This window comes from Ambystoma mexicanum, chromosome 1q (assembly GCF_040938575.1).
Source record: "Ambystoma mexicanum isolate Mex_15411 chromosome 1q, UKY_AmexF1_1, whole genome shotgun sequence".
In the NCBI taxonomy this organism is placed as follows: domain Eukaryota; kingdom Metazoa; phylum Chordata; class Amphibia; order Caudata; family Ambystomatidae; genus Ambystoma; species Ambystoma mexicanum.
Window position 1 is genome coordinate 1,298,732,872 of NC_090922.1, and position 25,043 is coordinate 1,298,757,914.

General features: G+C 43.6%; 1 protein-coding gene across 3 annotated transcripts in view; it reads right to left on the reverse strand.

Annotated features, from left to right (window-relative positions):
• The window catches only part of ACOT11 (acyl-CoA thioesterase 11), a 1,040,268-nt gene that overhangs the window by 406,007 nt on the left and 609,218 nt on the right, over positions 1 to 25,043 (reverse strand). The gene's annotated exons all lie outside the window — the stretch shown is intronic.

Genomic DNA, 25,043 nt, shown 5'->3' on the forward strand with positions numbered 1-25,043 from the left:
TGTGTTACTACTGACTTCTGTAATTGTATTCACTCTCCACTCTTGCTTCTCCACTTTTTTGACTGCTTACTCTCTTTTCTCTCCTCCTTTCCCTTCTCCCTTTTCCTATCTCCTCCCCTTACTTTCTTCTATGCACTTACTCTATCAGAATTGTCCCTGGACCTAATATGATAGCAACCTCGTCCGTTTCCTCCACCCTCCCATTACTGTTTTTTTCCTCCCCAGCACTATCTGAAATGTCATCAGGCCTAGTATGATAGTCGCTTGTTTTGTTCCTCTCCTCCCTTTCTACACCCCTCTCCCTCACCTTTTGTTTTTCTCCAGCTCTACCAGAAATGTCGTCATGCCTAGTACGGTAGTCTCCTGTCTGTTTCCATTTCCTTCCCACTCTCCCCCTCCCTTCCTTATCTATGTCTTAGCTCTTGCACTATCTGAAATGTCGTCAGGCCGAGTACGATAGTTAATTTCGCATCCTTACTGTTCATGGCCTGTAAGAATGTGGTTGTTTTTTTCCCCTTGTTCCCTCCCTTGCCTTGAAGCGCTTGGAAACACATTGTGTATAGGCGCTATATAAATAAACGATCATATCATATATCAATGTGATATGTGGAACAGCTGTCTGAATTGTATTCGCCACCTGTTGACCTTTTCCAGCAAATGATTGAAATCGCTTTGGGGTACGTGGACATCTCCCTACAAAATGGGTAATGTCACCACAATTAAGGCACACATTTTCTTTTCTTCTCCTGTCTTTTTCTTCCTTAGTCAATGTGGTCTAACTGAACTAACTGTATCATTCCGCATTGAACCCTTAACCTCCTTTATAACCTGCTCTGTTCTGGGACGTTCACTCCTGAACCAAACCCTATACTCAGAAAAATGTCTTCGCTTTTCCAATCTTCTCTCCCCCAATCTCATATTCAATTGCATCATCAAATTAATCAGATCTTCACTAGAGGTTGGTCTCTATACTATATTTTATAGAGCATCTTATAACTCATCTCGCAGGCCTCTATAAAAAAATGGAAGCTCTTTTTTCTTCTGGCCAACCACTTTCTAACACTAATACCCTGAACTGTGTGATATAAGAAATCAACTCACGATTTCCTTGGTGTAACTCTAAAAGCTCTCCATCTACACTCTGTGAATGTGTTCTTCTATCAAACATTTTTCCAAAGACTGCCTTAAAATCCAACCAACTATGTAACTCAACTGCTCTTCTCTCAACTAAAGGCACAGACCAAGCTGCCGCTTCTACAGTGAAATATGAGATACAAATGCTACTCTGGAGGTTTCTGTGGGAAATGCCTCTGGTCTGCACATGTAGTGCAATTCACATTGCATAATAAATTATTTGAAATTTCTGAAATCCCCTCCAAATCTTTCTGGGGGGGGGCTAAAGATGTAGAAACCATTGTTCCTCCCGAAAAATTATGAACTCCTCTTCCCTTCTCTGTAACTACTCTGGCTTCTTTTACATCTCCTTCTTCTGGATACAAAATGGGTGGTTCTCTTTCTAACCCCATCCTCATACCTGAAGGTTCTGCTAAATCTCCTTTTCTTACTTGACTATTCAACTCCTCCATCTTTACCCCCAGGGACAAAGTCTCCTTCCTAGTTTCCCTTAATTCTTCTTTAACTTCTAACAAAATGTTTCCCAAACCTGCTAAACTCAACCCAGACTCAGGATCCATCTTCACTCAGGCAGGATAAAATTTGGGAGCCTTTCATTCTGTCATGAACTGATGCTGAAGGATCCTGCAGGAGTTAAGCTGGCCCTCCAGACCCCCCTAAGCCTCCCAGCCCAACAATCCTGTTACTATAAAACTATTGGACAGGCAAACCCAAGGGGAAAGGGGAATGGAGAAAACAACAAACTCAGGAACTCCTACTGCCGGCACTTCAGTCTGTCTTCACTGGAATGTCTTTTGTTTTTCAGTAGAGATCCTAAAATGAAAATGCAATCTTTTTAAATATATTTTCTAAGTCTCTACACTTGAGTAAAACTCTCTTTACAACACCTTTCCTGTAACCTGTTGCCTAAGCTTGATTGCCATTAGGTTGTTTCCTTTTATGTTTTTATTGTTGACTGTTGACTACTGTTAATGATTTTCACCACAGACATTTGTAATGCTGAATTCCTTAAAGAACGTCTTCAATTCGTTTTCACTTTAACTCTTTCCTTTATCACCACGAAATCAAGTCCTTAAATATTTGCCCAGAAAAAGAATTAGTTATTACTAATCTTTGTTTTATGTAAAACTCAGAGTATTATTTTCTTAATAAAAATACCTGACGCTGTACTTGAGGATGGCTTAATCCGATTAAGACTGTCTTTAACTTCAAAAATCTGAAAACAATCTTCAACTGAGAATGTCTTTAACATCAAATGTCTCTCATACGAAGCGCAACGGAAAAAAACAAAAATAATTGCCGTGACGCACGCACAACGTCGTAAGGTCTTTTTTTCTAACGGCGCGCTCTATCAAAATACACAGTACGCGCTGACTGTTCACTCGCGTCTCGCACCCCGTAACAAAAGTAAACAGTTAATAGCTCATATTAGTGTCTTGAAATGTTAATAACATGGCCAATCTGTACCGCACGCCCTGTTAGTTGTTATTATGCAAAAAATACACGCAATATTGAATTTTCTAATACTTGTGTTTTCTTAGAAAGTTCATGAATTTCAATTGAAAAAATAAAATGTCTTTCTCAAAAACCCAAATAACAATATTTACAGTTCCAAGTTCAGTTCAAGCTTAGTTTGCTAAAATCAAGTATTCACAAATCTTTTACTATATATATATATAAATGTATATATATATATATATATATATATATATATATATATATATATATATATATATATATATATATATATATATATATATATATATATATATATATATATATATACACTGAAGCTCCTGAAGATCACTTAGCTTAGTCTGCATCTTGTGGACAGGATAACTCAGCTGCTCAACAATCTGGTTCTCTTGGGTTTTTTTTCCTGCTACTGTCTTCTAAAACTATTACTGGGCAATTATACTGAAATTGGGGTATAACTATACATATAAAGTAGTCTACAACATTTAAATGGAAACTATAACTTTATTTTACTGGAGCTAACAATTACATGACCTACTCAGAGGAAAACTTTAATGAAAGGCAGTTTAGAATTATAATGAAGATTCTATGTGACAACACAATGCTGACTAAAATAGTCTAAACCAATCACTGTTGAAAAGGTGTTCCACCATCTTGGCTTGGGAGAACTACATCTTTCTAAATGATCAGTTAAGGGAAGATGAACAAACTTTAATATGAAAACTGCTACACTCAAACCAGAATCTACCTAATACTTAAACCAACCTCCCCTTCTAGTTCTCCAGAAGGAATGCCTGAAACGCCCAAATCTCCTTGGGCCCTTGCAAATGTGAAGTACATAATGTGGGAACCTGACAGTAACAATGAAGCAGAGTTAGTTGCAGCCTTGAATCAAAATCTAGGTGTGCCAAATTCTCCTGACTGCTTAAATGTGACACCCACAGTTTGTACTGAAAAGAACAAGCAGAAGGGCCGTAAAAAGCACGGCCCAAAACCCATGTCTGTGGGCCATGTGGTCTCTCCTCCACCAAGGTCTCCTATTGCGGGCCAATGTATATTGTATTACTCCCCGAAACTAACGGGGACTAGCACTGAAATTAAAACAATTGTCCCTCTTAGAAAAAAACGCAATAATAGACCGGACGCAAATGAATATTCTGAATTATTTGAGCATAATTGAATACACAGACTCATCAATTCCCTCCAAAAGTTTGTGTTACTTTGGACAGTGTTACCCAGCAAAGATGCGATTCCTCTCACATTGGTTGCCCTACAGAACTCGCCGATTTCATCTCTCAAGAAAGGCGAAGACCTTACTATATCTCATCCCCTGACTGTTCCGCTGATCCTAGCGATGGAGCACGTCATCATACTCTTAGAGAGGCTGATGATTGTATCAAGCGGTCTTCTCCCAGCCTATCTGCACTCAACATGGTTTTAAGCCTCTTCGTCAAATTGTATGATAATATCCGGGATGAGGTAAAGGTTCATTCTACTATGCTTTCATCTATCTATGCAAAGATTGAAAATATGGAAGCATGTGTTGGCCACTTGGCCTCCCGTAACACGGCATTTGAAAAGTATATAATTTCAAGCACCTGTCCAAGTTTCCAATTCTCCTGACATTATTATAATTGAGGAATCTGTTTGCAAGACAAAACCCGTCATCAATGACACGTGCACACTTACATGTCATGTTAAGGGGTCTGAGAACCTTGTATGTACAGATAGGTGGGATCCCCACAGCAAACAACTGCTATTATTCATGCGCAAAAAAGTTATGCCACTGATTGCCCGATTATTCGAGGGGAAAAAAAGACAAAGAACCAAAAATTGCTAAAGAGACGTAACAATTCCTTCTTAAAATGGCTACGTAACCTCTCTATAATTGACTCGAAGAAAGCCTATAAGAAGCCAATTCAATACACCAGCCCAGTATTAACGGCGGTGCCTGAAGAGAGTTGCTCTGACTCTCATCCCATTATATCAAATATTTCGAGTATTGCATCTGTATTGATGCTTGAACCTGACCTAAAACTTACATCTGTATCTGAGCATAACGATTTTGTTTTTTTCTGGTTACCCTTTGGGGGCTAATGTTTGCAGTGGTGGATTACTCACCTCCAACGTGCCTGTACATGTGGTGACCGATACAGTTAGAGCCCCCAGAGTTGATGTTAGCATTCAGACGGTTTCCAGCTCTAAATTAAAAAATGTGGTTGTTAACGATGTTCCTTGTCTGCCATGTAGTCAGGTCCTAGTCTTGGGTAGTGTGCCTTTAGCTTTGTATCATGGATTAACTCACACAACTTTGAAACCATCCCTGACGAATGATGGTTTGAGTAACTGCAGATGTGATGTGGAAGCAAAATTGGGGTTATTGAGTTTGGCCAAAAAACACAATACAGAGATCCTCAACACTAAAGACAAATCAGTGGTACATGCCTTTGTTACTCATGAATTGTTGTGCCCTCTCCTCCCCGGACTTCCACAAAATGTCCTCATGTCTCCTTTGTCCAGCACAACGGGTATTTGAAACGTTTAGGTGATAAAGTCTCAAGTACTGATGAACACAGGCCGGAGTCTGGATTCGACACATTGACAAATCCCTTTCCTTGACACCCCCTCTGCAAGTTCAGAGAAACTCTGGGTTGATCACTTCAGACACACTAACCTAGGTGCCCTTCTTGACACGTTACATATTCCATCAGAAGGATTTCTTAAAGCTACCCCAGACTGTGTGAAGTCCTCACAGGGTGGAAAGTCTACTTTGGTAAATATAACATCTTGTCACACTTGCTCATGTTCGAAGACCACTGTAATGAACTCAAAGAATGCAACTCAGGGGTAAACTGAGATGTGTAATGCTACTAATCTACCATCCCATAGTAAGATGGAGCACTAACTCTAATTCGATGCTGCTCCTAGCCACATAAGAGACATCCAATCAGTCTAATGCGCATACTCAGGAGGTTCACAATGTTTTACTAATGTCTAGCCTCCTGGGTGATTCTATACCAATTTGATTAAATTGCAGGAATATCCTACAAATTTTGTCTGAAATCACTACATTGAAGGCAATATCTTCTACTGATATTGAGAGAGTTGTGTTCCCTGACAAAAATGATATGTCACAAGCTTGCATCTATTTATGATCTAAACTGGCGTTAGATCTAATTCTTGCAGAAAGCGCAATGTTGCATACCCTGGGGTTTTCAATTGTCAGATGGGAGGAGCAAGTTAAGGATATCCATATTCTAAATGTTAGGGATAATGCTTCCGTTAATGATCTTAAACGACGGAATCTGGATAAGAAACAGCTAAGTGCTAACAAAGACAGAACATCTAAACTACAGGGTCATAGTAATCCCGGCTCTTGGCGGCACCGATGATGAAGACGTGTCTGCAAGCAGTTGGGTTGGTAATGCTGATCTAAATCTATTGTCATAGAACTCTAGAGGCCACACACACTTATATAACAACAAGACCAACAAGACAGTGACATTCCAATTGTTTAATGATCCAAGAAACCTGGTTTACTGCCATTCCGGCACTAGAGGGGGTACCATGTCTTCTTCCAGGCGGTCAAGTCTGGTGGAATGGGTAGAGACCATATGGTGGTTTGGCAATTGCATTACGTTCTGATCTCTTGGTGACCTCTAAACAGGTGAAGAATCTCCCATATGGGCTTCTGGCAGTTGAGCTAGACTTTCTCATTCGTACCATGTCTTATTGATTAAGATTTACTGTCATAAAGGTGTGGGTAAACAGGATGAATTCTTGCAGTCCATTGTCGACTTGGTGTGCCAATGGAAAGTGAGAAGTGTCTCACGTCGTGTTTTGGTAGCCAGTGGCCTGAATGTCAAATGTGTCCCTATATCGGTTGAATATCTTTGCTCAACCTTAAATCGGACTACTCCTTGCACAACCAAAATCCATAGTTGGTTTGCAGTGGAGCACTACACTTGCTTCCTTAAACTTATATCCCCTGAATGGTCAACTTGGGAATAGTGTTGACAACTACACATGGTTTCGCTGCTCTATCAAAAGCACGAGCGATTATGATTATATCTTTGTTGATCCCCACATGCTTGAGATTTGCTCTAATTTCGCCATTAATCCAACTCCATGGAGCGACCATTGTATTTTGAGAGCCACTTTAAACTTACCATTTGCACTATTTGATAATATCATTGGCCCCAATGAGTTAAAAGTCTCTGCTTGTGGAAATGCTGTGTGTAGATCTGCTTTGGATGTAGACAGGTTAACTCAGGAGTTCCAAGAAATGATGGTCCGCACAACACTTGAATGGAAGATCCAAGTTTTCAAGGTTGGAAATTTCGAAGGCATCTTTGATGCCTTAATCTCTGGGGCATCGTATACCCTTAACCTACCTCGGACCTCCGATCGTAAGAAGCATCAACATGCTTACGATTGGGCAACTGGCCCATAAAAAAACTGAGATGAGGTCTGCAGTCAGGTTAATTAAGAGTCATTCTATCCCACATCAATAAAAATTGGCCATTTGTAAATTAATAAAACAAAATTATAACAGCTACTGTAAACAGCGGTGTGTGTTCTTGCTACAGCAAGATTTGGACGCAATGTTGAGAGTTTTAGCTAAAAGAGATGTGGGCGGCGATTCCAAGATGGCTGCCGGCAGAGGAGGATATGTGTAGGTGTCTCTCCCTGCCGGGCCGCGCCAACAAAGACAAAACAAAAAAGCTATTCCGTTGGGGAAGCTCACCCCCACGGAGCAATAAACGAAACAAGTGGTGGACACCCACATTCATGAGAGAACCGTCAGGATCCATCCAATGCGGCGAGGACCGGAGGCAGACCCAGACTGCAGCACGGCTCCCAAGTGAAAGAGCCCTCCAGGCGGGACGAGAACAGTGACGGCAAAGGAAAGTAAAGGCACTGTCGAAAGAACAGAAAACAGAAGGTGTCGGCCAGGACACCCCCCAAACCCCCCGCCCCCTGTCCCGGCGACGCAAAGGCAGGGGCGGACAACACTATCGGTGGCGAGCGTTCCCAGCCAGGGGCGCCAAGGTCGGTAACAATCAACTGTAAGGGCCCGCAGGACAAGACATGCCCACAAGAACAGTGCCCCGGTAGAGCGGAGCCAGCAGGGAAGCAGTATAGAAATACCCAGGGCAACCTGGGAGCAACAGCTACAGCAAAGCGAAGGTGGAGATGTCTGCTGCCACAGCAGCGCTCTACCAGGAGGAGCGATAGCGTTCGTCCAACAACCCGCACCCGCCGGTGTCCGGCTCACCGGGGAAGACAGCAGCAGGGGTGGCAGGCCCCAAGCGAGACCAGACGCGGGCGTGACCAGGCAGCAACGGGAATACCATCGGAGATCTGGTGGAAAGGACATTCCCAGAGGCTAAAGCGGGCAGGGGGAATCCCCAGAAGTTTACCGTCGCGCATTAATCTCGACCACACAGGGGGGCAAGGGTTAAAGAAGGCCACCAACAACAGGCATAGGTGAGGCCCCCATGTGGAAGCAACATCACAGCATAAAGCCCTAGCGCTGCGCCGCCATAGTGCCCCCTCCCTCTACATAGAGCTAAACCTCACATGGGGGACAAAAGAACACGGGGGGGCCCAAGCAACAACTCACAACAGAAAAGGGAAGTGAAGCAACAAAACGCTGGACGCTCAGGGGAGAAGGTAGGGGAAACAAAGGTGCAAGAGAAGACCCCCCCTCCACAGACGGACGTGGAAGTAACGGCACAGCACACACTTCGATCAGCCGCATCGCCGTAGAAGCTCCACCCCCCCTCCTACACAAGGAAGCAAAACCAAACCCCACACGGGGGACCCAAGGACACAGCGTTACTCCAAATGGCAACCCACAACAGGAAAAGCAAGTGAAACAACACCCTAGAGGGAAAACAAAGGGGCACTAGGAACCCTCTCTGTGGAGTGTGACGGGGGAAGGTAAGGGGAAGACTTCCAACAAAATTAAGCACCACCAACTTCATCTGGGGCAAGCATGGGTGGGGGGGTGCCCTGCCAAAGGTCCAACGCAAATAATTCACACCACAAGGTGTACTATAGCTAGCGATACAAAACAATACCACAGCACCAGCATTTATGTACAAATTCAGACTGAAAACCACAACCCCAGCACAACTATCCCCACAAGGGAAGCAAACAAAAAACTTAAAAGCAGCTGTGGAACACAGACGAGACGACGACACAAAGACGGGGGGGGAGTCCAACCGAGATCCCACCGAGGAGCGGCAGGCCATGGGAGATAAAACAATGACTAAAGAGGACATGCAAATTAGCTTCCAAGAATTCCAGAACCAATTTCTACTCTCCTATCAGGAACAATTTCAAACACTGAAAGAGAACCTAACAAGTTAGATTAAATGTATGTGTCCAGAACTCCCTAGCAGACAAGGAGGGGGCGCTACCTCTTCCTACTTGTGGAAATAGGCGGAAAGCACCCGACACTGGTCTCGATAAATGCCCCCAACATGGGGCAGGACGACTTTCTAAAAGGGGTACTCACAATACTAGAAGGATTTGCCACAGGGGAAATTATAGTATGGGGGAGACCTTAACCTAGCGTGGGGTCCAGGTTGGACAGAAGCTCAAAATCACAATCAGGGAAAGACTCTCTCTCAAAAGCCCTAAAAATAAATTCAAAATACTAGCACTCCATGACATATGGCTAGCCACAAGAGGGGAAACACAGGCTTCACCCACTACTGATTTTCACAACTCGCAGTCTAGAATAGAGTAAATATGGGCCTCCACAGGTTTAGCCGGCAAGGTGGGCAACATGGAATTCGGTCCAATCGCCCTCTCGGACCAGGCTCCGATTATGGGAACATTTAACATATGCATGATGTGGGGAGGGATCTGGACATGGAAGTTCCCAACAGACATACTACAATATCACCTGGTAGCGGAAGCTGTAAAACACAAGATTGAGCATTACTTCAACAACGACACAGGGTAAACTCTACAAGACACCTTCAAAGCGGTACTGTGGGGCGATAAAAGCACAAAAAGCCAAACAGCGAGGAAAAACTAGAGGGGAAACTGAAAGGGCTACAAAATGAGGTAACAAACAATCCCAGCGGGAAAGCAAAATTGGCCCTGAAACATGTACAAGGCCAACTGGGTATGATACAGAGCAAATAAGCAGAAATAGAGCTCCTACTCTTGAAGCACAACTACTATATCAAAGCCAACAATGCGGATACACTACTGGCAGTTACGGGAAAAAAGGGGGAAGATAACGATAATGAAAAGACAAACAAGGCCAAATCAGGACATCGAATGAGGAAATGGGGGAAATATTGAGGGAATACTACTAGACCCTATACAAGTCAGACAAACCATAGGAAGACAGACAGAAGGAATAAACAGTGAAACTCACTCTCTCCCAAATCTCAGACACAATCGAAATGATACTAGACAGGGAGACACATGTAGAGGAAGTCCTAAGGGCAATCAAGAAAACGAGCAGCGGGCCCCAATGGGTACATGGATGCCTTCTATAGGAAATACCAACACGCCCCAAAACTAACCAACCTGTTCAACAGCTTCAAGATAAAAGGGAACATAACTAACTCAATGAATGAAGCCAAACTGGTGGTATTCCGTAAACAGGGAAAGGACCCATCACTCCCGGGGTCATACCGTCCGATAGCCCCAATTACTTTGGACCCAAAACTATATACAAACATTCTGGCAGAGAGGCTCATAAGACTGCTCCCGACACTCATAGGCCCGGACCAATCGGGTTTCATACGCATGAGACAAACCTCCGACAACACACGCAGGGTGAGCCATCTAATCGAGAAAGTAGAAATGACCCACACCCCAGCCATCCCAGTGTCCCTAGAGGCGGAGAAAGCATTTGACAGGGTGGAGTGGACACAACTTTTCTGTATCATGGAAAAGATGGGATTAGGGGGGGGGAACTATATGCAAATGTTCAAAGCCAATTAAAACTCCCCCCTCATAACAGATAGTCCTGAACTGTGGTACCCCGTCAAGCCCGGTGTCTCCGAGTAGGGGCACCAAACAGGAATGCCCACTTTCACCCCTTCTATACGCCATATTCTTAGAACCCCTTCCAATTCAGATTCAGGAAACCCAACAAGTGAAGGGGATAGTGATGGGGGTTGGAGGGAGGGGAAATGAGCATAAAACGATAGCCTTTGTGAACGACATACCGGTAGCATTGACGACCCTAGAACACTCCCTGCCGGTGCCGATTAATGAACTAGAAGAATTTGGTTCCATATATGATTTAAAGTTAACAAGCAAAATCTTTTAACGAAAGACCTGCGATAGACGATACACTGGCTCAAACCACACAACTAAAGAAAACTCCAGAAGGGATTACATACCTAGGGATCAAACCAATGTCCTCAATTGGTCAGATGTATAATGTCAACTATTCGAAACTTCTAGCAAATCTAAAAGCAGACCTAGCAAAATGGAACCCCTTAACATCTCATTGTGGGGGAGACTGACCGCTATAAAAATGACAGTATTACTGAAAATACTCTATTTCCAAATGCTCCCAGTTACGATCCTGAGAACGTCCTTTAGGTCATTGAATACATTGGTAAGCACCTTCATCCGGAAACACAATCCCCCTAGGATGTCGATGTCGACATTAACGGCACAAAAAAGCCAAGGAAGACTGGCCCTGCCCCACTTTCGTAGGTACTACGAAGCAGCACAATTGAGGGTAATAAAGGAATGAGTGGCAAACTCCCCCCAACACATCTAGGCCAGACAAGACAGGACAGTGGCGGGCTTCCTCTCTCCAACCTACTATGGCTAAACAAACTGTACAGATATCCAACCACCAAGATAAGCAAAGTCATGGGAGCTGGAATCGAGAACTGGGACATATCGGTCAAAAGAGGGGCCCTAACTACATTCCCATCACCTTTCACCCTGCTGTTCGGGAACCCTGACTTCCAACCAGGGATGGAGCAGGACACATACAATTCCTGGGTACAGGCAGGTTGCTGCAAAATTAGAGATATGTATAGAGATCAAACCATAATGACATACCGGGAGTGCAAGTAGAATCTGGGGATTACGGGCAGGGAGGAATTTAAATATACCCAACTAAAGCACTGGATCACCTCCCCTTCCCATTAGGGAAGCAGACAAAAGACAGCTAACTGTGTTCAAATCCTACATGACAACTGACACAAGGTCTAAAATAGTCGCTAACCTCTACAAATTCCTAAACGATCAAGGGGGAAAAAAATACGGTATAACCATATGAAATGCTGGGAAAAAACACTGGGCGAACACATCACTAGGAAACAATGGGAACATGTATGGAAAATAATCCACAAGCTAACACGCTCGATACAGGTGAGAGAGATGTGGCAGAAAATTGTAACGCTCACCTGGTATCCAAGGGGACGTCACTCAGCCTGTTCGGACCTCTTACGACCTCAACCCCTTCCCTGGAGTCTACTCGACTGGAGACTGGGCCCGAAACACAGGATTGGTAGAGTTTAACTCCCTATTGTCTCTGTGTGCTTGAACCCCTTCTTCCCCGGGGTCCAACCCCTTCCTTTGATCCACAGCTCACCTTGTTTTCTTGGAAAGTGTGCTCTCCATCCTGCTTTCAGCGCAGGGGCGCGTTGATTGATGCAGGCTCGTTGCTGCCTAGTTACTTCACTGGCAAGAGTCCGACAGGTAAGTATAATGAGTCTTTTGAACAGTTCTCGAACTTCGTTCCCTTCCTTCCTTAGAGGATGGCCGGCGTCCGGGGATGGCGACGTGCTGCTGAGATGAGTAGCGCTGAAGGTGAGCGAAAGCGTGATGCGACCTTTTCATATTTGTATTGAACTGAGTTCTTTTAGGTGCCACGACATTTTCAGCGTGGATGCCGGTTATGAAGAAGAAATGCGGTGAGTAAGCGTGGTATGCAGCGCCTCTTGATGTTTCCAGGCTAACCTGGAGTGTCTTTTCCCTCTTGCAGATGGATGAGAAGTTCCGGAGACAGAGTTCCCCCGGAGCGGTTGGGATTCAGGTAAGCGTTTGAAGCTCGTACATTCTTTAAAAAAATAAGCAAAGATTTGCTGAATGCTTACTAATGCCGTTTTTCTGTTCTTTTCCCTTTTCCTTAGGAAGCGGCGTGCCGGGATGAGAATGACACCGTGAAGCTGCCCACAGAACAGAAGGAGCGATGAATGATGGTTAGAAGCGCCGCAAGGTAAGGCTGTTCCTAGCGGTGTTCCTTGTTCTTGCAGGAGCTGAGCGCAGAAGAAAGATGCAGGCCTACTGGTGACCGATCCGAACATGTGACGAGTTTCACGCTGCAGGTGCAGAAAACACAAAGCATGTTTCTCTGCCTGGGCGTGGCTTAAATAGTCTCTGGGTATCCCAGTTGTCTCTGGGCTGAACCACACCCAAAAGACTAGACTGCACAAGCAGTTCTGGGAACTGAAATATGTGGGGGCATCCATCTTGTCCCCATCAATGCACTACAAGTCCAATCCCCAATGTTATCCTATGGGAGTGAGTGAGTCTGACGCCACAAGCTCCAAGTGGGTCTTGAGGGATGGAGAGGCCTTTGAGGGCCATGTAGGTTATCATGGCCTGGCTCCAGCCTGACATCTTGGAGGGCTGGGGACATGAGGGGCAGGAATCATGACAAAAATACTGCAGTGGCACTACACCCCTGAGAGACTCCACACAATGTAGCCGTTCACTGCTGACACGTGCCGGTGAGAACACCCCACGAAAGGGGACTGGAGGCACATATGGTGGAGCTGTCTGAGCCTCCAGTAGTTCTGGGGGGAGGTGAAATCCCAAGTAGGCAAAAAGCTGCATGGAACAGACCTACTGGATAGGGTATGGATGGCGGGAATGTGGGAACCGGGCCACGGTCCCCACACCGTAATACAATAGAGGGGAGTGATGATCTTAGCGATAGCGGCATGGCTGACGATAGCCCAACACTGGAAACAATAAAACCCACCTGTGATCTACGACTGGCTCCAAAAAGTGTGGTGATTCGTATCGCTCGAATGGATGACAAACTTCAAGGAGCACCTGAAACGTTTCGGAAAGACTGGGGTCATATCCTAGCATACTTACGAAGCGACTATTTGCTGCAATGAAGCCTACACAACATCAGAATCCTGGACATTCTGTAAAACATTCCACAACCTGCCCAATATGCAATATACTCCACCAGGGGAGGCAGGGGGAGTGCTCGTGGAGTTGGGGGTTGGGGGGAGGTTGAAGTAAATGTTTGTAACCATGCTACTCTGCAAAATCAGTAAAATATTATCTGGGCATGTTTTGGACCTTAATCAATGGCCAAACCCTCTCCACATGCGTTTCTCAGCTAAATGCTGTTGATTAGTCATCCTGGCTCGTAACGTTTGTATGATCTGGGGAATGCTTAACCTCTTGATCACATTGTTAAATTTAATAATGCAATGCCTAAACACTTCCCAATAAAAATCTATGAAACTATGGTGTTCAACCTAATCAATCTTTGCAAACCCTCCCGAGCTGTGGGACCCAATGGGTTGTCTAATGCCATCTTAAAAATGGATCTGAGAAATTGGCCCAATGCCTTGACCATAACGTTCTCTCCACAAAAATATTCCCTCCAATGTGGCAAATTACTTTTATTGTTCCCATCCTTAAAAAAGGTCTAAGATCTGACCCTGTGCACTATAGACCAATCTCGTGATAGGATGCTGACTAAGAATTTTTAATCTATCCTACATCAGCATTTGGAGAAATGGGCTGCCGATACATCCAGCTCATCTAAATTACAGACTGGTTTTCGAAAAGGCTCATTCTACATCTTGTTTCGGTCCATCCAAAAATCTACCTGGGCTACTGCTGATGCCTGTACCTACATAGCCTCTATTGACATATACTCCGCGCTTGACCGTGTAGCTCATGCTAGATTATGGGGAAAGTTGAAAAATTGGGGAATCCCTAGTGGCCTATTAGACCTCATCATAGGTCTCCATGAGAACTCCTCTGTCAGGGTTAGGCTGAACAGAGATGGGGCTATGTTGCGCTGTATCCCGACTCGGTCTGGCCTCAGACAGGGCTGTATCTTGACCGCTTGTCTGTTCAACCTGTATGTGTCCGATGTAGGTGACTATTTGAACCCAGCAGTCTTAATAGCTCCTAGGGTGGGTTCTCAGAAGGTATCTTGGCTCACAGATGCGGATTACTTTCTACTGTTTGATAAATCCTGTGTGGGTCTAAAAAGACTTCTTAAGTCCTTTTCTGCATACGGTGCGATAATGGCCTCAAGATTAACTTTAAAATAAGTGGCATACATTTTTTTTTAAAAAACTAGAATTCTAGCCATAATTAGAAGTATGAGAAAGCGGACCCAGTCGTGGTCTTGGGAAGACACTGATTGCCTCAGCTGTCTGTATGCGATAACTTGGCTATACAATATTGGCTGCGGCAGGTTTTGGCAATGGGAGGCAGATGATAAATCAAAAGGCAACTTCGTTGCTCGCTCAAGCTTTGGTCCTACATCGGAAATTTTGATCCTTTTCTATTATTCCTGTATTGAAATTTTATGTAGGAAAGGTGATTCCCAAGTTAATTTACGGACAATAACTATTCTTTGATGATGCTTTGAAATGTTTAGACTTGTAGGAAGCTAAGATACGGTGAAGAGTTTTGGGGGTACCTACTTGTGTCCCATCACCGCAATAAGGTTTGAACTAGGCCTGATCTCCATTCATGTTCAGTGGAATGGCGTCTCCTGGCTCTGTTCAGGAAATTACTTTTGCCAATTAGTGATTCCCTATATGCAAACTTACAAGAGTCTATGAACCCGATTTCGATTGGGATATGTACACATTTTGTGAGTAATCAGGATCCACTGCGAGAGAATTTTACAAAAAAATATTATGAATATAGATACCTTAATCCAAAGTCCGACCAAGGTAAAAAGTCAGTTATATGATTATGATTGGATTGAGACGCATGACAAACTACTTGGTTACTCTTCCATGTCGCATCTCTCACACGAACATAAAAAGAGGGGTGAAATTGCACCATATCTTATTAAATTTCCCGATAGACTTCACAGGAACATTTTTTAAACTTCAGATGGAATCTGATTTTAACCAAAGAAATTCTCACGCTGTCCTACAATTGCATCTGAAGATTCAGGATGCAGATTTTGTGCTCTCGTTCTATAAAGAGTTCAATGAAAAAAGGTCTTGCTACCTTAGCAGAATGTTCCCGGTAAATCAGTGGGTTCAAGAGATTCATATCTGGCACAGATGTTTGAGTGGCAGTAACACATATGATACTTTAGCAGATGCAGTTTTTTTTAAAATCCTTAGAACTAAGTCAAAGAAAGACAATTACTCCTGATTTGTCGGTCTTAAGTTGTCAAATCATAGATAGTTTACAGCTCCCATGTACTACTTGCATGGAGGATGTGATATGTCTTTTTTGAGGTGTTAGTATAACCATATTTCAGCGTTACTTACCTATTTTACGCTAAAACAGTGTGGCTGATTTGGTATGTTTTGTTAATTCATAACTTAGACTGTTTTGAGTTCTACGTGCTTTGTGACTTTCTTTAAACATGAGTTATGTTTTTTTACTAATATTGTTAAAACAGAATATTCTTTTAATCTCCCTTTGTACTATTTTATGAGTCTTATTTGATTTACTTCTTTTTGTATTTTCACCATGAAAGATTTTGTAAAGGCTATTTAAACCATATACAATAAAAAAGAAAAGAGTTTCCTGTGCTTGTGGGTCCCAAATTTGGGAAACTTACTATGCCGGTTTCCCAAACTTGTTTCTGGACAGTTGTATCTAAAGGAACCTTGTTTCTACCTTCGTTGCCCATTTCCATATTTGGATAATTTGGTTCTTGAATGTCGGATTCAACACAATTTGTAATACCTTTATGTTCCTAGGTTATTTGTTTATTGCAATATATTTCCTGTCTACTGCTTCTTTAGAGTGGTAATTAGGTGTGTGTGATGTGTCTTACTCCATTATCCCTGCCAGGCTTAATGGCTTTTCAGATATATGTGAAGTACTGATGCCATTAAAAAATAACGTACATGTCCGTTAGGGTGTTGTGGTCAGTCCAACACTCAAGAAACCTTCAAAGCTCAGTTTTGATTTTCAAACATTTCATGGGCTCCAAGAACGCAGAACAGAATATTTGTTTTCCCGTATTATTTTAAATGCTGGGTAAGTTAGTCCATGAACATTGTCAACCGCCTTCCTCTTTTCACACATATTGCGTTTGTTCAGGGTTGCTCACGGAGCTCACATATCGAAGCTCTCAATACATTGAGTATGTTCTTATATCTTATTAAGAATGTATGCATATGGGTGCTTCTTGAAGAACACTGCCAGATAGCAGGCATACAGTACACAAAGGTGTGCATATGTGCGCTTCTTTAGCATGTTGAATAGGTTTGCCTTTGATGATTTGTCGTACAGCGATCTCCTGGTATCGGATCCCACATTTCAGGAATACCTGATCCATCCATAAAAAGCTGATAGCACAAAGTAATACCAAACATATGTGCAGTTAAACGGGCCTTAAAACAAATCAATGACAAAGAGACTGCTGAGACATTGTTAGCTGCTGTACAGGACACTACACACCAAAATCTAACATTAACACATTTTGAAACTGTTCCATAAATATGTTTTGTGAAATCTTCTAGAAATGTCAATGAAGACAATTGGAATTAATGATCTTTTGGGGAAGCAGGTATGATTGGCTTAACACTTATGTATGCTTGCTTCTGCACTATTGCATTGTACAGTCCATGTTGAAACACACTTGAAAAGAACTTGTTTTCTTGGGTTTATTTTGTTAGTCTTTAACCACTGCATCATCCGTCCTTCTTGAAGTTTCTGTGCTTTCAAAGTAATAGAATTTGCTATACTCAGTTTTGTACAGAAATCATACTTCTCGAAAGAATTTCAAATCCTTAGCTCTTCTATTAACATATTCCTTAAAACGTGTACTCTTACTTAATGAGTCTTAGCCAATTGTAGGAGATATAGGGCCTCATTACACGGTAGGCGGTAACCATGGCGCTGTTAGCGCCATGGTTGCCGCCGGTATTTTACCGTGTCCGCCTTGGTGGATGGCGGAATTACTGCCCTACTCCAAGGTGAGCGGGGGCGGTAATTCCCCATTCACCAAGGCACTTCCCCATTCCCATTTTTGCCCCCATAGGGCATAATGGGAATGGGGAAGGAGCTAATTACGGTACCGCAAATTGCGGTACCGTAATTAGCACCGAGGTCCCTTTGCAGCACCCTACTTTAACGGCTGGTAAAACCGTTAAGGTCGGGTCCCGCAAAGGGAACTTGTAGTAAGGCGGTAAGGGTTTACCGGTACCGGTAGTTTCTGTAGTTGACAATTCAGCATACTTGTAACATACAATGTTATGGACTGTGATTCATCTTCGTCATTACATTCTGGATAACAAGTGATCAAAGTTGCAAGTGGGGATGGATCACTTTATATCAGGTGTGTCCTCAATAAAGTCCAAATCCTCTGCAGCACTACACTTAAATCTTCTTTTCTCAAGGTTAAGTGGCACATATACACCCTTATCTTCCATGCAGCACTGAACTCAAGTTAACTAAGGTTGCCTCAAGCTGAAGAACTATTATAGTCAATCAAGGAATTGAAGCCATGCATAAGCTACACTGAGAATTTGCTGCAATTTTGGAAGGTACCATTATGAAAATAGCAACCTGAAGTGGATGTTCATATGTGTGACTTAACTTCTCTGAACTTTACACCATTTGAAAAATGATAATTCTTTTGGTATTGCCATTTTCTTTTTTTTGTAAATTAAAAAAACTTTGGTACCTTTGAATTTCCAATTCTCTGCCAGGATGGTTTTACGGAGTACTTTAGCAGCTTGATATGCACCCTTAACGTTTGAATGGATGTTGGATTTTGCTTTTGCATGTGAACGCACAGCATTATTCACGGACTTAAGAAATAAGCTCTGATTGGTTCTTGGATACAGGATTGCGGAATACTCCATCCATGTAAAAAAAAAAATGTATTTTTCAGCATCATCTTTTGATTTCCTTGTAGTGAAGCTCATGAATCAATCTGCCATTGTAATAACATTACCTCCCAAAAGGGCCTTTAAGACGCAGTCCATGAATTCCACCTGACTTGCGCATTCTGGCATAATTGGTATGATGGGTTATTTATAACGTGCTTAATACCCAGAGGTTTCTAAGCGCGGACCCGGTGATCAAACCTGTGTTGCTCTATGTCTTGTTTCCAAGGCGAGCATGTTGCCCCTGAGCTATCTCGTGGTGTGTCAGGAATTATTTCCAAACTTTTCAAGATATTGGGCCTCATTACAACCCTGCCGGTCCAGTAACAATGGTGCCGGTAGGCTTACCGGCACCGTTCTTACCGGACCGGCAGAGTACAAGTTTGAGGGACGGGTGCCTTTCCGGCCGCCAGGTCTGACCTGGTGGGTGGAAAGACACCCGCTTGCAGACTTTGACAGTAGCACCAGCTCCATTACGAATGGTGCCGTTTCTACCGTCCTCCCATTCCCATTGAGTCCTATGGGACTCAAATGCAAATGGGGATTTACTTTTTCCAGCGCCTGGCTTCAGGGACCGCTGGGGCTGTAATGCCCCGGTGATTCCCCATTGCCAGGTGGCAGAAAAAACGCGACTGTTTTTACTGGCACGGCTACCGCTGGGGTCATAATGAGGCCCATTATGTACATTTTTTGCATTACATTCTTCGTGATCTACTATGTCACATGCATAAGCATCTTTTGGATTGATGCAGCATCTCAACTTCAGCTTCCATGGGGCTAGTTTCGTTCGACTGAATAGCTTATGGCCTAAATATTCAGTGCAAACAATGTTCAATGGAGGCCTTTTAGCTTCCGGTTTATTGCAAAAGGAGCAGGCATTAATTTTGTAACTGCGCAATGGCTCTTTGGATTCTTATAGAGGGAAGCTCCTGGCTCCTTACTGAGCGCTCACCAGCATCTTCATGTTCTGCCAGTTGATTTTCGTATCTGAGCTGTAGACAATAAAGATAGCATTTGTTTGTTCACTTCTTGTAACAGGACAGATGACATCTTGCATAACACAGGTTTCGAAATTGTAGTTTGTAGCGAGTTGGACGAACTCTTCACCACTTTTGATGAAGGGATCAAACCATGCAAAACTGTTGGACCGGCTGCTACCTTGGGTGTACCCCTGAGGGTAGAAGATGTGGGATCCATCTCCCCTAAGCAGCGATAGCACACCCACTGAAGGGTTAAAGATTCCCCGATTCTAACCCAAAGAGGATGATATTAGGGATTTCTACACAGGCAATTGAATACAACTCTATGGGCACCATTGCCTAAAGCTACTTTAGTAGCAGCAAACAAACTAGAGCATACTATGCTAATTGCTCCCCCTGTTAGACCTGTGGAAGCAACCAGAACATCTTCCCCAGGTCAACAGGCAGAGTGCTAGGAAATTGCATGCACAAAGCAGGCAAAAGGGCAAAAAATAATTTTGAAAACTTATAGACGGGGAAGTTAGGTCATACGTGGTCATTGAAGTCAAGGAAAGTAGCAATTGGAAGCTGATGATCGCCATTCTTGTACAGGTAGAATTTGGTGAAAGCCAGCAAAGAACCCAGAGTTATTCCAAGATGGAGGCAAAGTTGCATTTGTAGATGTGAAAGCAGCAGGTGAGAGAAATATTCCAATTAACCAATGTAAAGCAAGTCCTGCACTTTCCAATAGCCGTGAGAGGCAGTGTGAGCAAAGAACCAAACATTTTCAAACTTGGAAACAATCACAACGGCCCCAACCAATTCAAAAGGTCCAAAACAAGTTCACATTTCCAAAAAGCACGATAAAAGAGGGGGAAATAAGAACAGAGGAAGGTATTTGGAAGGAAGCCAGTGCACTTCCGAACTGTCCCTGGATGCTCAGGGCCAAGCAACCTGGGAAGAAGTAGCCCGCGCTTTGGCCAGCCTGCAGTAGCTACTCTGGAGAGGGATTAGCCAGAGCCCCAATAAACAAGGGGACAGACTGCTGGAAGGGATATGGGCCTAGTGGATGGTTCTGAGCCAAACAGAGGGAAGCTTGAAGGGAAGTGCTTCCTTAAATAGATAGACCTGTGGGCAGGAGACAGACAAAGTACGCCTGAAAAGGATCCTAAATGGAGATGCGGGAGACAAAAATCCATTGATGTCAAACCTGTAAATCCAAGGGTTAGGAGAGATCAGATATGCATGTTGGTGAAACCTATGTCTGGGAGAGGCCGGTTGTGATATTTGGTGAAACCAATGGTCTGGGAACAATATCGTGAGAGACCTGAAGTACACAAGGCGGGCTGCAAGACGCCAAGTACTGATTGAAGCAACCTGAAACTGCTAAGGGAAAGCCTAAACGAAGGACCCTGATATGAGGAATCAGAGTCAGGAGAGGTATTCAGAAAGCTGGCAAAAGCCACTAAGATTGCAAGAGTCAAGACTCCCTAAAGACTGGAAGGGCCTTGCCAGGAGAATTCGGGCTTTGTTTGTTGCTTTGCTGGATTAGGGCTGGACATTTAAGATTTTGGGAAATCTTTTGTTGGCCAAACAGGCCAAGCAGGCTAAAGGCTCTAAGTTTAGGTTTGGAACTTTCTGGTGGAAACATGGTTTGGACATTGATTTGTAGAGTAAGGTACCCCAAGTAGGGGTAAGGACCTACAAGAGTAGGATAAGAACTTTATGATTTCCCAAGGTGTTGTTTATCTGGAGAGACTCCAATTTGTGTTGACCCCATCCCGACACGGTTTACTTTAGAAATACTCTATAATTTATATATTGTACCCTAGATCCTGCAGGCATTTAACAACATCTTTATTGATTCTCCTCCAGGAAAGAGTTGGACTAACATACTGAACATGTGAAGTGCCATTATTTGTTTGCAAGATGTATTTGAAAGGGGTTTATAATGTCTTCACACTCAGTTCGAATTCCTTACATTTTTCAGTAGATTGAGTGTAAAGCCTTCATAAAGCTCTCTTTTGTTGACGTTGACACAAACAAATTAAAGTCTAACCACTCCAGTGCTTGCATTTGGATGACAATGGTTTACCAGCATTACACCTTCCATTACTTCAGTCAAATGGCTGTACTTGAAACAGATGATACACATTAATGAAAAAATAAATGAATGTTTAACACCAGTGCAGTAATTGCATATCTATACTGTAAATATGGACACTTAACCTTGACCTTTGAGCAAATGTTTTTAGGAACATGTTTTAGGCCTGAAAATATCTTTGAAATGAGACTGTAGGAATATAGGAATTAAAATCCATTCAACCTAGAGAGACCATCGTATTGTGTTCTTTTGGCACCATCCTAATGACATAAATACTACATACCTCGCATCAAAGAGTGACACCATGAACATGTTTCACCTTTAGCTAATTTTTATGTTGGGAGAATAGTTTGTACAATGGTTAAGCAAATATACAGAACATCACTTCTGAAACATTTAAGCAGTAGACAACCTACTTCAAAACAATTGATTGGTTATTTATTATGCGCCTATACACAAGCGTTTCAAGGCGCAACCAGTCCTGGGAGGAGAATCAAAGGAAGACCAGACAAACAATCTTACTAGGCCTAGTGTCATTTAGATCATGCAAGCGTGCAAGCGTGCAACAAGAAGTGCCAGGGAAAAGGGTACAGGGGGAAATGCAACTAGAGCAGCATGGCTCAGAGTTAAGTGCAAGGAAGGCTGGGACTACAGGGGGCAACCCAGCCAGGTAGTGCAAGGTAAGCCAGGCAGCAGTGCAAGGTAGGCCAGGCAGCAAGCACAGGGGGACTGGTTGCGGTGAGGGGGGGCTGGTGCCCTGTAAGACTCAGAGAACACCATGCAGCCAATCAACAGACGGATGAAGGAGCAAGGGTAGGTTAGCAGGAGAGAAGGAGCGAGAAAGAGGAGGAGAAAGGAAGGTCTTGAGGAGCTTCCGAAGCTTAATGAGATCCGGCTCAAGGTGGAGAGAGGCAGGGAGGCCATTCCAGAGGGAGGCACCTGCAGAGGGGAGAGAGAGAGATCTACCCCCGCCCCACATTCTCTACTTTGAGAAGCGACTGACCCGCAGAGAATTAGAAGTAGACGAGCGGAGGGCTTTAGAAGGAAAGTATTTAGGAAGAGATAGTTGAAGATAGTGAGTGACACAGCTTCAGAAAGCCTTATGGATGATGCAGAGGGTCTTGAACTTGATCCTTGCAGACAAAGGTAGCCAGTGGAGGAACTTCAGTGCCTGAGAGATGCCATCCCTCGGCTTGAGACCAAGGATAAGTCTTGCGCTCCTGTTCTGATGACTTGAAGATGGTGAAGAGTAGATTTAGGCAGATTGAGAAAGAGGCTGTTGCAGTAGTCCAGTCTAGAGAGAACCCGAGCTCTGGAGACAGCTAGCTTCTGGGGAAGGTGAGAAAAGGGGGAATACCTCTGAGGAGGTGCAGCTGGAAATGGGCCTTCTCAGCAAGGTATGTGGTGTGGGGAGAGAAGGAGAGCATGGAGTCGAAGATGGCCCCAATGGTTTTTGCCTCACAAGAGGGTGAGGGGAGAGGGCCCAAGGAGAGCGGCCAGAGTGAGAGAAGAAAAGAAGTGGCAGGGGTTCCAATGAGAAGGATCTCAGTCTTACTGGCATTAAGGCAGAGATAGTTAGAGGCGCACCATGCCTGAATAGCGGATAGACAGTCAGGAATGAGCAATGAAGAGGAGGGGGCCGAGGGTAGCTAGAAAGAGAGCTGTGTGTCAAATGCATAACTCAGAAAATGAGAGGAAAAGGTTGAGATTAGGAGGGCCAAAGGGGCCAGATAGACATTTGTTAGGGAGATGTATCATTTGTATGCTTCATCCCCTCTCCTAGTGATAACCCCAGAACTTTTTGTTGGACTTCTGGATCATTTTCTTTCAAACCCGAAAGAGTGGAGCCTTTTTCCACTCATTCATTCTTATGGGCCCGGTCTTTTGGAACTCTATTCTTTGTATTCTACCTGTACTATGGAGTCTGTCTGCTCCATTGCTCTTAAAGGCACCTGTGTTTTTACTACTGCAGCACAGAGCTCCTTATGGGCATGGTTGCTGGGGACCCTCCTGGTCCTCCTTCAAGACTCCTTTTCCTATATCAACTACTCTTCTTCAGGATAGAGAGGTACTTTGAATCTCTACCAAAACTATATAGTTGACAGTTTGGCACACACCACCTTCAGTGGAGTGCCAAAGGGATACCTAGTAACCCCCTTCTCTCTGCTCCTGTGACGGTTTAGTCACATAGACAATCTAGTAATTATGGCTGTGGCAGTGGACGTGTTCTACCAACTATTGTGTAGTTTTTATACTGCAGGCTAGGAGACCCTCGAAACTGCAGCTGAGCGAGCCTGTTCATTGTCCTGCCTTCAGTCATCAGACCAAGGAATCCGGAGGTCGGGTCCAGAGCTCCAACATCGCAGATTATCCAGTACAAACCTTTTCTTATAACCTAAGGTACTGTGAGGAAAAAGGTATTGCTTACCTGATTCTGAGAAGTCACTCCAGAACATTGGAATGCACCTCGAGGTGTCCAGGGTCACTCCATCTCAACTCCGACTCAAGCCACCAGTTGTGTCCAATCGAGTCCATAACGGGTCTCTCTTGTTAGTTGTTAACTTGCTGCTTCTATAACATTAGGCCCTCTCCGAATAGCTAGGGTTGCGTTTTTTAACTTAAACGACTTGCTGTGCGGAGAAACCCTCTATAGAACCTTCAATCAGGCTAATGTTACACTAACTAACCAGTTTCCTCCCTTTAAGTGACTTTACTATAAGTGTTTGCAAAGTAAATGTATTACTGTATGAACTGTTAAAATCTGCAAGTGCACGTAATAACCGATAATACGCTAACATTGTCTTTTCTTTTTCTAAAACTTGCTACAAATGGAACCGCGAACAAGCACAAAAGTGAAAGTGCCCTTTGAAGTGTATTCTGAAGTATTCAAGTGTAAACGAGTGATTCTGGTGTGTATATATAATAAATATAATTTTATATAAATTATAAATGTAAGAGTTTCTTTGATGTGCATGTCTAACTAAGGTTCATTGTACTTACCTACAGCTCACATCTTCCTCTTAAGATAGGCCTGACTGCTCTGCCACTCTACCAAGGTCCTGAGTTAGTACAGACTGATCTACAAACCACTGGGATAGATTACTAAGGTCTTACTACCGGTAGGACTTTTGGCAAAGTCCCCTAACAACATTGAAGAGCCAAGGTGAGAGAGTAGAGCCCGGGGAACAAAACATGTGGAGAGAGGAGGTGGTGGAGAGAAAGGACCTAAGCTGAATCTGTGAGGGTCTGTCCAAGAGGAAGGTGGTCAACAAGGCCAGGGCCTGATTTGTG